The 14,990-nt window shown below is 38.7% G+C and overlaps 1 long non-coding RNA gene across 1 annotated transcript; it reads right to left on the bottom strand.

Annotated features, from left to right (window-relative positions):
* Positions 1-858: 858 nt before the first annotated feature.
* LOC107523878 (uncharacterized) lies at positions 859-12,160 on the bottom strand. The gene is made up of 3 exons (XR_001601908.2): positions 12,119-12,160; positions 2,539-2,592; positions 859-939 (listed from the first exon to the last, which is right to left on the bottom strand). It is a non-coding gene; the product is annotated as an uncharacterized LOC107523878 (long non-coding RNA).
* Between the last annotated feature and the right edge of the window lie 2,830 nt (positions 12,161-14,990).

Genomic DNA, 14,990 nt, shown 5'->3' with positions numbered 1-14,990 from the left:
CCTGTGCTGCTCTGTTGGAAAAAGCTCCCTCCAGATGCCAGAAGACTTCTTTAAACATGACCTTCTATAATCAGGACAGGTCTTTGAAAATGGATGACTTAAATTCTTAACTTATGTCATTAGGTAATACCAGCATTAAATTTGAGAGACCTTGGGCTACAAATAATCTTATTTTAAAAACTTTCTTCTTTTCTATTAGGTTTAGAGTCATTCTTATATCAAATCTTTAAGTTAAATGAGAATCCTTAACGGCCTATGAACAAAATCTATGACAGTAAATTGTATCTAATATAAGATGATTACATATTGATGATTAAATTCTTAATAAATGATGAAGCACTTAAATGAGAATAATCCCATTATGTGCACATTGTAAACTTTTCTCAAATCTGTTACTGAAGTATTACCATTTTACCACTTGCAAATCTTAAGACACAAATCATATAGAAAAAAACAATGGTCTTGGGCAGGTTTGGAGGAATGTAACTTAAATAGGTAGCTGTTTTTATCACTGGGTGATTATGGTTTATTTTGTTCTTTTAGTCTTCAGAGTAATTCGAACTGTCTCTGCTTCCATTAACTTTAAATGTCATGTCAAGAATGTCTAATCAAACATTTAAGTGGTAAAATTATGAACCATATGGAAGGTAGAGAAAATTGCTCAGGACAGGTACTGCTTCCAGACTTTTCTAGTAACACCTATATAACCTCAGGTTAAGTACTTCACTATTGTGAGTAGATGCCCCATCTTTAGCATTTGGAGGTTTGGCTAGATCCACCTTGATGTCACTATCAATTCTCAGAATACCCTATGGCTTAAATTCTGGTTTAGTCATGATGTAGTGTAAACAATAAATAGGATAACATATTTCAATTTTGCTTTTTGATTTTAAGAATACTTACGGTTAAGGCTGGTGGTCCTGGAGGTCCTGTATCTCCCTAAAATAAATTTTAAAAGGTTGTAATTAACCAACAGTCTCTTTTTACACATGATGTTTATAAACTTTCTGAAATGGATAGCAGCAATATCTAGATAAACTCTGAAGTGAAAAAAAAATAGAAGTTTATCTGCACACTGAGCAATGTGTCATAGGCTTTTAGCTCTCATGATATAAATACCACCTGGTGCACCCCCATGCTTTTTGGAGAACTTGTTTTGAAAAGTTAAGGTAATCTAATTTCTATTCTTTTTTCTACTAATCCAAAATTAGAAAGAATATCTCTTCAAATATGATTCCTTGCCAATGGAGCAGCTGAGAAGTGTCACATCAATAGACAATTTTTTCTGACAAAGTTAGTATGAGGATCAGCAGAAATAATAAATGGATGTCCTCACTTCAAGCCTCCCAGCTGCAAGAAGTGGTCCCACTGCCTCTTCTAACGCTCTGCTGAATTGGCATTGCACTTGCCATCAATTGTAAGAGGCTTTGCCTATATTTATGTATTTTTAAATACTAAAATTGCTTTGGTGATGTATATGAATACAAATTACCAGGTGGATGTATTGACAAACTAGTCAAAACCTTCAAAAAATGGTTCATCTGAAAGTTCACTATTTTCTGATTTATAAATGTCACCTATATGCCTTATTGTATCAGCAGCCCTGTTTAATTCATAAGAACTCAAAGTCATTAAGACCAAGCATCACAGCTACGATCGGTGTTTAAGTGGACACTATCGAGGCCATATGCTGTGTGGCATGGGGCGCTGGGACCTTGTATTCTCACTTTGAGAGTATCTCTATGACTTTCTCTTTTCTCATCTAATAGAGTCATCTCAAAAGTTAAGACTTAGCATTGTGTAATCATTATTTGGGGGAACAACTGAATATAAATAACCAGTCATTGTTAAGAAACATTGATGCAGCTTAAATCACTCACTGGGGACCGATTTACAGGACCAGCTTTAATGCAGAGGTAAATATTGAAGACAGACAAGGGTTTCTAAATGTGCTGATGGTGAAGGAAAAAAATACAGCGTAAAACACCTACACGTACAACTCTCATCAAATTGGGATCATCCAATGACCTTGTGCCAAACGACTCTTGCTTTTACTATTTCTTAATTCCCTTTTCAAGGTCAATTGCCAATATGCCATTATAAAATGGAATATAAGGAAAGGTGGCAGGAAATGGAGCATTTAGACTAAGACTGAGATACAAAATTAGCCTCCTTCCCCAAAGGCCACCTGCCTCAGCATTAGGGTAGCAGCTCAGTGCTGCTGGCAAAGTTCCCTGGTACAGGACACGGTTGCTAATTTGGTGATGGAATACCTAACGCTGTTAAGCAAGGGAGAGAAAAGGGAAATCTTATACACACAAATTAATGTCGACTAGCAATTGTGCATTTAGTCTCTTCAAACTAATTAAATGAACCGAAAAGGCTTTTCTTGTTCAGATGCTTTTAACATAACAGCCTTTGGTGAATTTTAACAAAATTAACTTCTGGCAGTTAAAAGGCATCAATGAAAAGTCACTGCATAAGTTCTTAGGGGTTTTCTTAAGAAACGGTTGGCACTTTTCTCAGTGAATATAATACCTTTTCTCCTTTTGGGCCGGGTGGACCACGAGGACCCAAGTCACCTTTCAAACCCTGTACAAAAAAATAAAAAAATAAAACCAATGTGATTTCTATACAGTGCACAGAAAGCTTCAATTTCTAACAAGTCATTAGTCACAAAATAAATCATAATTTACTGAACTCCCAATTCCCATTCTTCAGTGTGTAGTATGGAGAGAAATAGAGACAACTGGTGGTGAAATGACAAGCAACATCTGCGCTGTGGTGGGTACAGATACGTTAAATCAGTGTGAGTCCTGCATACTGCATATTTGTGCAACTTTGCTTCCTGCTAAAATTACATTAATTCACCATCTGGGAGAACATCATTTAGATCTATATGAGCTTTTAAGTATCCACTTTGGATTAAATTTGTAGATGTTGTAAATACCTCTGATTTAGCATTGATTTGGCCTTTAGAAAGCTTGTCCCCCAAATTTAAGATTTAAATCGAAAACATTTTTATGTCTCCATCAAGAAATCTAATTGTGGGGGGGGAAAGAAATGAAAGATGTATTCTTTTCCTATCATTCACAAAGCTGGAACTAAAATGTAATCTCTTTTCTGTTTTAAAGTATCTTTTAGTTCTCTAATTCCTCTCTCTTTTTTTTTTAAACCTGGATTTATAAAGCTATCAAAGTGAAACTATATAAGACATAGCACATCAGGTACATATATTCATGAGACTTGTAGACTCTTAGATTTTTTAGTGGGTATTTAGTTGACCTGACTCAGAAATGACAGCTTTCAGAAAATCACAACAGATTTCACCAGAGGAGATCAGTTCTACAGCCGAAAGTACTCATAGTATAAAGAGAAAGCAAGCTAGATAGACACACCCTGACTGTGCGGTAAATAGGAAAAAACATCTTTCTTGTACTTGAGTTAGGGAAGAACAATAATGGAAAAAAGAAACGTTCTGAAGCCACACAATGCACAGTAAATCTAGGCGTCTTACTGTTCCTGAAGGACCCAGCTATCACTGCTCTGGCGGTCGGCAATAAATAAACAATGCCAAATGCCATCACCTGGAGCGTACTCAATACAGAAGCCAATTATAAATTTAAAGGGGCAAAAGAAAACTGGAACTTAAAATCTTGTTCCAAAGAGTATGTGAAAACTGTAGTCTTAACACTTTAAGAAAAAAAAATTGATGGATGAAAATAGCATCTAATTGGAAAAAAACCTTTGTAGTTGCATAAACACCTTTGTGGATGAAATTTATAGCTGTTTCCTCCATCATTACCTTGGAGTAGTTATAGAACACGGATGAGTGAAAAATTAAATCACATTTGAGATGTGATACGCTCTTATTATTTGAGATATCCATTCCGTCCCAAATCAAGCAGCACAAGCTCTAAATTTACCCATGCCTCTGGAGTAAAAGTTGGCGCCTGCATATTCTGAACACTTGCAGGAGGAAAACGCACAGTTCTGTGAATAGATTTTATTCTCAGTTCACTCATTCACTCACCCATTTAGTCAATAAACACTTATTGTATGCCTGTGTGCAGTCGCTCTCCCAGCCTTCAGACCTGCACTGCCCAGTACAGTAGCCAGGAGCCGTGTGTGCCCTTCGAGTCCTTGAAACGTGGCTAGTCGGAATTGAGATGTACTGTGAGCGGAAATACTACTGGCTTTTTAATATTTGGTACAAAAACTACTTATTAATAATAATAAATTACCTATTAATACTTTTTATGTTGCTTATATATTGAAATGATAAATAATATTTTGGATAAGGGATTAAATAAAATATGTTATTAAAATTCGTTTCACCTGTTTCTTTTTACTTTTCCTAATGTGGCTACTAGAAATGTTATATATTTATATGTGTCTTGAATTTGTAACATTATATTTTAAAATAATATTATATACATAATATATAATATACAACATAACGTATTACTATCAGATAGTGTTATATAGGGATAAAAAAAAAAAAAAGAAGTTCACAAAGACTCTCTCCTTGACCAAATTTAGTCAGGCTCCTCTGAGCCTTCTACTTGATTAGGCCTCAACCTTGTCCCCATCTTGTTCCCCACCCCTGATATTAGATCAGGCTCCTCATCCCCCACCCGTGACATCTTTGGCCTGCCATTAGCAAGAGTCCCCCTACCCTTGATCTCTGCTCTTAGCAATTCTCCATTTGCTGACCCGTCACTCTGTGGGTTGGCTATAAATCCCACTTGTTCTGTTGTATTCAGGGTTGAGCTCAATCTCTCTTTCCTACTGTAATACCCCTATAGCAATAGTCTTGAATAAAAAAATCTCTCTTACCATTTTAATAATCTTTCCTTAACAAAATCAAGACCCCTGCCCTTATAGAACTTATGTTCAAAGAGAAGAGTGGCTGACAACAAACAGGTCAACATGCTAAATGTGATAAACTTGAAGGAAGAGAGAACTGCTCCTTCAGTCGGGGTGGTTGGAAACAGCCTCTGTGTGGGAGTGAAACTTGTTTCACAAGACCCAGCCATGCAATGATCCTGGGGAAAAGCGTTGGGGGTAGAGGAAAGGGCTAGCTAGCCCAAAGCCCCCAGGGTGAAAGGAGTCTCATGAGCAAGCAGGTAAGGAGCCGGAGGTTAAGTCAAGGTTAGCCAGGGGTCATGGCACATAGAGAATTGCAGGCCATGGTAAGAAGGACAGGTTTTATTCAAGGACAGTGGGAAGTCACTTATTGTTTTAAGTATGGAAATGACATGATATGACTGTGTTAAAAAATAAATCACTTTGGCTACAACATGAAAAAAGACTGAAGGCAGCAAGAGTGGAAGCAGAAGAGGGGCTATCACAGCTTTCCAGGCAAGAGAGCAGGGCGGCCTAGACTGGGTGGTGGTGGGAGAGAGGAGAGAAGTGGTTGGATGGGCACACACTGGAAGGCAGGACTTGCAGATGCACTGGAAGTGAAGACAGAGAAAAGGAGGCATCAGGGCTGATTTGCACTTGGCTTAAATAACTGGCTAGGAGGTTGTGCCATTTACCGAACTGAGAAATTTACTAAAAAGAGGTTTTCTCTCTTCTTACTGGTGTAACACTATCCATGAAGAAAGAGATGGCCAAGAAAGACACCAAAGATCCATTCCTGCAAGACTAAGCCCTCTTATCCTATGAACTTATGAATATGAAAACATTATTTTTAAAAATAGAAGGAAACATTAAACATCACATATAGGAAGACAGTTAACTCTGGGGTGGGGTGTGTGATTACACTGAGTTCTGGGTACGTCGTTTTCCAGTAATTAGTATGATTCACAATCATCATGTTACATGTTACAAAGATATTTTTAGGCATAAAATAATTTTTCCCCCTGGTATTTCTGCCTGACAAACTAACCCTAACTACAACTTCTGAGAAGGAACTTACTGACCGCTGATTGTAGCTAACTATCCCTAGTTCAAACAGCTCTGGTCAGGAAGGGGGCAGGGAATGATGTAGCCAGTTACAAGTTGATACGAATACTGAGTGCTGCTATAGAAGCAGAGAGCAGGCACGAAGAGCAGTTCCCAGGGATGCCTAAGTCTACTGCAGGTGGAGTTCAGAAGAGTCAGGAAAGGAATCAAATTATTATTATTATTGTTATTAATATTAATCTTCACCCAAGGATATTTTGATTGATTTTAAAGACAAAGGAGAGGAGGAGGAGGGGAGAGAGAAAATAGAAGGAAACAGAGACATTGTTGTGAGAGAGAAACATGCATCAGTTGCCTCCTGTATGTGCCCCAACCAGGGATTAGACCCGAAGCCTAGTTATGTGACCTGACTGGGAGTCGCACCTGCAACCTCTTTGGCACCTGGGATGATGATGATGCTAAACCAACTGAGCTACCCAGACAGGCAGGAGTTGAATTTTATGCATAATCCTGAGTAAGTTATTTAAGCTTCCCTGTAAAACACACATAAATAATAGTTATCTTGAAAGGCCGTTCTGAGAATCATATATTGTAAAAACACTTAGCACATGGTAGGTACTTAATAAATGCTATTTTTACTTTTGAAGTCCAAGTTGAATGGATAATTAATACTTCAGTTTTGCACTCACTTTGATGGATATGTACAATTGTGCTTTAACTCACATAAGGGATAAAATGCAATTGAGAAGCAGTGCATTTGTCAAGCTTCTGCCTTTATGGCCATTGAAGTGGGCCCATGTAACTCATGTCTTCCTGTGACAAAGTACAATGTTTTTAAGGCCCTGGCATCATAGCAGGCTCTGAGAAGCAGATCTGTAATGCGTTCCTCAAGTGCAATTTCTATCCTCATGTCACACTGGTGCTGCTATCAATGGGGAGACAAAGATATAGCACTTACCATAAAGCATAAAGAATCGAATGGAACAGACTCTGAATTCAATATTGAATAAGGCAGGCATCTATTATCAAGGTTCTCAATAAAATTCATGTATATAAAAGTTCTCGAAAGCACAGTAGTTGACTCTGTATGCTGTGCAGAGACAGGGCCTCATCTAAAGGCAAGCAGAAAGCTGAAGGGCGATGATAACCACATTTATAAAAGCAGGTAGATGATGAAACTAATTTTTATTGGAAGAGCTACTCATAATATGTGCATCTTTGAACATCAAAAGATGATACAAAATAATGTTATTTGTTAAAATTTTTAACCCATCCATTAATTCTTTACCTGTCTTCCACTGACTGCATCACCTTCCCCTAGCAATGGCGCCAGCTGTTGCCGGCTGGTAGCTTTGTGATTTCAGTATTTTTGTAGTCAGTATTATAGATTGGATTGGTATAAGGAGATTAACATGATTATTTTAGGAACATCAGATGCTGCAATTCTGATAAGGGATGTTTGAAAGACAATAATAAAGATGCAGAGGAAGAGACTAAATTCAGCGATTGAAATCTACTATTTCTAAGATTATATAGCCACACAAAAACAAATAAATAAAAAGTTATTTCTATTAGAGATAAATGTGTTTTATTTTACACAGTTTCTAAAAATAACAAATATTTATATAGCTCTTACTGTATGTGAGGTACTGTACTACATACTACATGCTTTACATATGATAAGCCCTGTAATCCTCAAACAAAAGCCTATGAGTTAAGTGCCATTAATATTAAGACCCCATTGTGTAAATGAAGACACTGAGTCACAGTGAGCATAAGCAATGTACCAAGTAGTATGGAAGCCAGGCAGTGGCCAAGCTGGGACCTGAGTCCAGGTAGTCTGGCTTCAAAGGTTACACTAATAACTTTGCAAGGCTCCCTCTCAAGTCTGTTCTAAGATGCCATTGTGGAATGTGTCCCACAGTAGGCCACAGGCCAAATAATTCAGTTATAAACTAGATTGTCTTAGAGTTGGGGTCTTATATTTTGAAAGCTAAATTCTAGCAATTCAAAATTTTGACAACTGCAATTATATGTCTGAAATGCATTATTTAAACTATATATTTGGTATGCATTATTTAAACTATATGTGTTTAGTCCAATAACTTTAGTATAATACTCCAATACCCTGGAGATCAATCACAGTTTATATACACACACACACACAGACAAAGAAGGAGAGGCAGAGAGAGTCAAGTTTGAACTTAGACGGATATCAAAGATTTCTTTTTTTTGTTCTAATGACTAAGATTTTCTACTGGCAATCCTGCCCTTGTAAGACAGTCCCACATAGCAAAGAAATGTCTTGTCCCAAATGCCAGCAGTATCCCCTGGAGAAAGACTGAACCATTGCATCCTCCCCTTTAATAAGGTTTACACTTTCTGAAGCGAGCTTGCACATTTTGTGGGGAAGCTGGCACAGAGGAAATTATTAAAAGATACATTTACATCAAGATATATGTACTATGCAAGAATAAAGACTATTAAAAGACTTATGATTCATTTAGGAGGAATATTAAATTCTTCCAACTTTCTCTGACTTGGAAAGTAGCTGGAGTGAGCTGGCCCATAGAGTTATAATCCCCATCGTGGCTTGATTTCAATTCAAATTGAAATAGCTACTGTAATACTCTCCATGCCCTAAGAAGGTGTACCTGTGCTTATTGAAACTCAGAGGCAACTGTCATAAGTGCTGAATGATTTTAGTTTGCAGAGTCCGTTTATTTCTGCATTGAAAAACAATCACGAGGGTGGCATGATTTCGTGGGAAAATAAGAGACTTCTCAGTAAAACATATGGGGTTAAGGGCTGATTTTACCATTTTCTAGAAGAAGTTTTCTTTCTTTCTTTTTTTTCCCATAGGCGGAAGCTTACAATGCTATATTGCACATCGGGAAAATTTGTAAAAATCCAGATTGGCCTCCTGTCCACCCAGCTATAAAACTGCTTGACTCTGAAATCGGCTAGCTAGCCCGTAAAGCTGGACTGAGGATCACATTTCAAATTCCTCATGAAAACAGTTGATAAAACAATAAGCCACCACCACCAATGACTCTTCACTCCCGGCGGTGGCAAAGGGGAAAGAGGGGGACTTCCATCGCTTTTCTTATTTCTCCTTCGTCATGACTCCTGAGTATCTTTGGCAAAATTAAGGAAAGGAAAATAAAACCATCTGCATATTAATTAAGTAACCAAGTGAGAAAAGTTAGTTAATGTGCTATGCCATGCTTTCTGATGTACCTAACGAGCTACATTAAACAATGCTGATGCTAAAGAAATAACAGCCTTTGACTGGGGGCATGTGAAGGACACTTCCAAGGTTCCTCGAAGTGGAGAGGTCAGAGTCTGAGCAGGCTGGGGGCTCTGTCTACAAGGTGAACTCCTCAGACCTGGGGCTCACACAGTGGCTGCCAGAGTGTTAGGGCATGTGATGGGCCCTCAAATACACGAGTATATCGATTAATTCCAGAAAGCCAAGTCACCTTACGTTCAGAGACCATAATTTCCCCCTCCCCAAATCTGTAAGTTAATGTGAACACATTTTAGGTTCTGACCCCTTAAGACTCCTTCCAGTTTTATTCCAGTATTTCGGACAACCTTTCTCTACTTCAGTTCTAATATTATCTTAATAAACTTCTAAAAATATATCGTCTACCTCAGGGAGTCCACATGTATGTAGCTCGGTTATCTTTTGCCACAATATAGTTAATTTCTTTCCACATGCCTACATTTCTTGTGAGATAACATCCTTCCCATAATAAACAGTCAAAAGCCTTGGGCTATTTTTATCTTTTCACTGTAACCAAGTACCAAATTGTATATATTCTACCTCTGCAGTATCACTATTTGTGCCCTCCCTTTCATCTCTGTTTCCTAATTCAGGCTCTACTTACTTATATTTTAGACTATTTTAACAGTCTCTCAGTTTTTAAAATGAAACATTAGCAAATACTTATTGAGAACTTATTCATTCCAAACATTTATGAAGTACTAGAAAAGGTCTTTGCTTTCACGAACAGTATGAGAGAAAAAAACAAAACACGCAGGCAAAGGTCCCAGTTCTCTCTGTTTTATAGAACACACTATAAAACAAATCATTTACCACAGTTGGACCACATGTCCCCTCTGTTCAGAGGAGGAAGGACAAGTATCCTCACGAAAGAACTTTCAGGCCTGTGGCTCCAGCTGTGCCCGTTTTATTCTCCCCACTGCCTTACATGGAGCAGGAACCCCAGAAACCTGGAGGGATGCTTTAAATTTCATCATGCTTTCAAATGTGCAGTTTTTGGTTTTTTTAAAATATGTCTTTATTGATTTCAGAGAGAGGAAGGAAGAGGGAGGGAGAGAGAGAGAGAAACATCAATGATGAGAGTCATTGATCAGCTGCCTCCTGCACGCCCCCAACTGGGGATCGAGCCCACAACCCGGGCATGTGCCCTGACCTGGAATCGAACCCCGATCGCCTGGATCCTAGGTCAATGCTCAACTGCTGAGCCATGCCCGGCTGGGCCAAATACGCAGTTTTAATAATCTCTTTGTAGGAAATCCTAGCTATGGGGACTTTAGAAACTATTCAAGGTTCATCTCTACAGACTCTGAGAAGTGATATTTCTCAGCTAGCAGCAGAACTGGGACACAAACTGGGCCCTGTTTTTCTACTCCAGAACCTGTACCACTAGCCCAGGTACCTCCAATGACAGGGGTAGGAGGTGAATTAGGGCTCCATTTGAATAAATGCATGGGCCCAGGGCTGTGACGTTCCATGTCCTGATGTGCGGTCGGGAGGGAGAGAAGAGGCAGAGGCTCCTTCAGCTGTAAGCCACTGGGGCTAGTTCCCATTCTCTGGTTTATAAAAGTGACTTCAAAGGTGAGAGAAAAAAGAGTGAGGGTCATACTAAAGATGTGAATGCAGACCCTTAGGTAGTAAATAAGAGTAAAGCTGTGCCAGGGGCGGGGGGGGGGGGGCGGGTGACCAGGCCGCATGCCACTGTTAACTATTAAGGTTTACTCTTGGGGCATTTCTCTTTTGGAGCCACCCTCCACTCGATGTCCCTCTTACTTTGTTCAAAGGCCCCAAGGATTGTAATGATCAGCAGCCCTTCCCACTTCAACGATTTGCCACATACAAGATGGATTTCGTAACACGTCTATGGTGTTAAGGAGTCACATCTAGCTTTGTTATCCTTTTATCCATAAAGGCCCTTCAGAACCTTTCAAAAACATTTTTATGCAAGTGAAAAGAGAAAATTGTGGGGGAAGAGTGATTCTCATTGTGGACACTTTCCCAGGTAAGTTAGTGTCTCTATAGTAAACGGTGAGTTTGATGGCCTCCAGTAAGATTAATCTACGTGTCCAAGAAAAACACAGATTTGGGCTAGCCTTCAAATTTCATCATGAGAACTGAAACAAAACCTCAGGGGATAAATATCCTGAAGTGAAGGGAGGAGACAGTAGGACCGGAGGATGTTACAGGCAAGAGTGTCCATGAGGTCGAGGAACCACGTGTAGTGGAGGGTGAGCCACACAGATACGCTTCTCCCTTCCTTTGCTTTTCATCGCTGTGATCTTACCTACACGGACCCCTCAGTAGGGGGAGATTTGGGGCAGGGTGAAAAGTGAGCCCTGGGAAAGAACCCAGGCCACAGCAGAATGTAAGAAGAAAAAGAAAGAAGGCGGCAGAAAAAATGCAAGCCAGAAACAAGAAAGAAAGCCCTGTTAAGGATGACACAATGGGTTTGACCTACATGGGTCCATGTATACACCGGCTGTTTTCAATAAATACCTGTACTGTTTCTGATTCGTGGTTAGGAGCCCGTGGATGTGGAGGGCCGGCCGTATGCATTGATTTACTCCATTTTATACAGAGTACTTGAGTATCCATGGATTTTGGTATCCACGGAGTCTGTGTGTGTGTGTGTGTGTGTGTATGTGTGTCCTGGAACCAATTAAGTTTTGGGGGAGTCAAGAGTTAAATGCAAATTTTTGACTGTGCAGGCTACTGCACCCCAAATCCCCACGTTGTTCAAGGGTCAACTGTATATAAAGTCAAGGAACTACCTGAAGTGAAATTAAAACCTTCAGGTCTCTACTGAGCCATGTGAAAAATTGCCTTGATTCTTATGATTGAGTCTTAATAGCATTAGATAGCCAACATATTTCAGTGGCAAAATGAAAAGACTATTAGAAAAAAGAGAGTTAGGCTTACATTTTGTCCATTAGTGCCAGCCAGACCTGGGTCTCCTTTTTTCCCTTGTTCACCCTAGAAAGAAACAATTTATGCAATGAAAAATATTATACATAAGAGCCTTTACTAACAAAAAAAACAAAAGAGTTACACTGTCTGGGTATTTATAACAATGTGATTACTTTGCTAATCCCTTAAAAGAAACATTTATTAAAAAAATAATTCTGAGTTCCATAACCAAAGAGAGGTTTAAAGGCTTACAGAAAAGCTGTATAAAAATGATTAGAGTGGAAATAAAACAAGTACTATTTATTTGTTTCTATAAGCAACAAGGAACTTTCTGTACAGCAATTTGACAATATATCTCAAGCGTCTTAAATCTGTTCGTTTCATTTGGCTCCGTGATTTCACTTCTAAGAATGTATCATAAGGAAATAATCAGAATAGGAAAAAGAAAAACAGGCCAGGTTATATTACTATTGGTGAGTATATAACTGGCAGAGGAATGGTACCCAATGGATCGATCTCTCTCACCTATCAAGTTCTCTTAATCTTGGCATTATTGACAATTCTTGGTCGAGGGCTCTCCTATTCATTGTAGGATGTTTAGTATCATCCCTGGCCTCTACTTACTAGAGGCCAGTAGCCAGCCTCTCCCCCACCCCCTCTACCCTCAATCTTGAGAAATAAAAATGTCTCCAGACATTGCCACATTTCCCATAGGGGGCAAAATTGCCTCCAGTTGAGAATCACTAATATATTATGTATTATACAGATATATGTAACAGATTTGTAATATGAAATATTACAGACTGAAACAACATGCTATAATAAACAACATGCACTTTATCAAGAATAAATGTGCAATCTTGTATTTAATTCTGGATGGGTTAGAGGGCCCTTTTAAAAATAAAAATATTAAAGGAGCAGAAGAAAATATAAGTGAACATAGCTCAGAGCTCATGGTAAGATTTCTCTAAGCATTAAAACCAACAAACAAAATTCATAATAGAATACATTTTATATTTGACAAAATGTTAGTGATATACTTGTAAGGCAACAATAAATACTCAAAGATAAATGACAAAATGAGGAAAAGTGCATGGTGGCTCACTGGTTAACATGCAGAGCTTTTATTGTTCATAAGAAAAAGAATAATATCCCAGTTGGTAACTGAGCAAAGGATACATCAGGTAATTTACTACAAGCAATAGAAAAGAAATGTAAGATGATGATAATATTTTAACTGGTATTAATTCATCAGGTTATATATATTGGGACTAGGAAAGCTCTAAAGCAGCTCCATTGTAAATTCTATCATTCTCTGGGGGAAAAAGCACTGGGAGTTCTATATCCAGACCCCCCCAAAAGATATTCAAGCACTGCATACTGAACAAAAGCTGACAATAGAAACCAGCTGTTCCTTTTTTCCTCCATTGAGAAGAAGAGTAAAAACACAGCACTACAGATTTAAGCTAGAATTAAAGAAAATTTATTTGCCATCAGAGGTTGGAGAGTAGATGCATTTAGACTGTTTCTCAGTGTTTGGATAAGTTCAAAAGCAGAAAAGAGTCAAAAACAAAACTAACAGAACATCTCTGGAGATTTCTTTGAAAATGCAATAAATCATTCTAGACTAATTGAAACTTAAATGCAATCCTAACCAAAGGAAAGAGTCTGAATGGGAATTAGATTGCGTTAAAGGTTTTCCCAGTGACTATTCTTTGACGAAACTATATAAAAAGTTAATGTCCTTCCAAACAAAACTGCAATGCTTTGGTATTTAAACTATTACATTCAGGTAAGTAGTGAAACCTTTTTATCGAGTCCGAATTAATCCATTATTATGCACAATGTACGTAATTATTGGCATTACTAATGTTTCAAGGTACTAGCAACAATATACTAGCTTCTATTCCATATGACTTACTACATGCCAGACTCCATGCCAAGTGCTTTTCATAGCAAGGACTCTTTTTAATTCCAGCAGCAACTACAAGTGGGTGTTCTCAACCCCATTTACCGATGACAAGTGAACAGCTCAGAGGATATATGTAACTTTCACATGGTCAAAGACCTCCTCCTATTACCTCAAGTTATTTGCTCAACTACTTTGATTTCCTAGGGACTTCATTCAATTGGTCTATTTTGACCTCGTACCACATGCCCTAGGCTTCCATCAGTTTTCAGCTCCAGTCGTGGTGTTCAGTTCCTATGGAGTCAACATTTCACCTCAAGCTCAACTCTCCTTCCTATCTTTGTTTTTCTGCCTCTGGGGCTTTTCTGAAACTGGATGATTTGTTCATCCCTAGAAAGGCAGCCTGGAAGGAAGTGTGTGTCTGGGGGTACATGTAAGGTCCCTGAAAGCAGTCTTCCACCAAAGGGTGACAGGAGTTGATGGACTAACACATCAGTTTCCTAGCCTGCAGAGACAATTGTGAGGCACATTCCACATGATTCCTCAGAGGTCCCCAGCATAACTCAGTCCCAGTTCCCTACAATGATAATCAGCTAAAAATACATCCTTTTATTAGCTTTTTCTTATTACCTGACTTATTCTCCCCATTCCCTCACACTTGTTCCTTGCCATCCCTCTCAAATAAACTACCTGCCCCAAGCATTGTCTTGAAACTTGTATCAGGGCAACCCAAGTGAAGATGATGTCTATCAGCCCCCAGTGTCTTCATTTTTGACCATACTCATGATCTACCCTTCAACTACTCTCTTATCACTGCTCTAAACACTCTGGATCTTCTCTGTCTTCCTGATGGTACCAACCTCAGTGAATCCAACTATCCATCTTCTCTCTTGTTCCTAGGCTGTTGACTAATTCTAGAGAAAATGATATAGCTGGGCAGTTAAGCACCACTATGAATTCATGATCACTAACCTC

This window comes from Miniopterus natalensis, chromosome 5 (genome assembly GCF_054644295.1).
Source record: "Miniopterus natalensis isolate mMinNat1 chromosome 5, mMinNat1.hap1, whole genome shotgun sequence".
In the NCBI taxonomy this organism is placed as follows: Eukaryota; Metazoa; Chordata; class Mammalia; order Chiroptera; family Miniopteridae; genus Miniopterus; species Miniopterus natalensis.
This window is presented reverse-complemented; position numbering and strand designations above follow the sequence as displayed.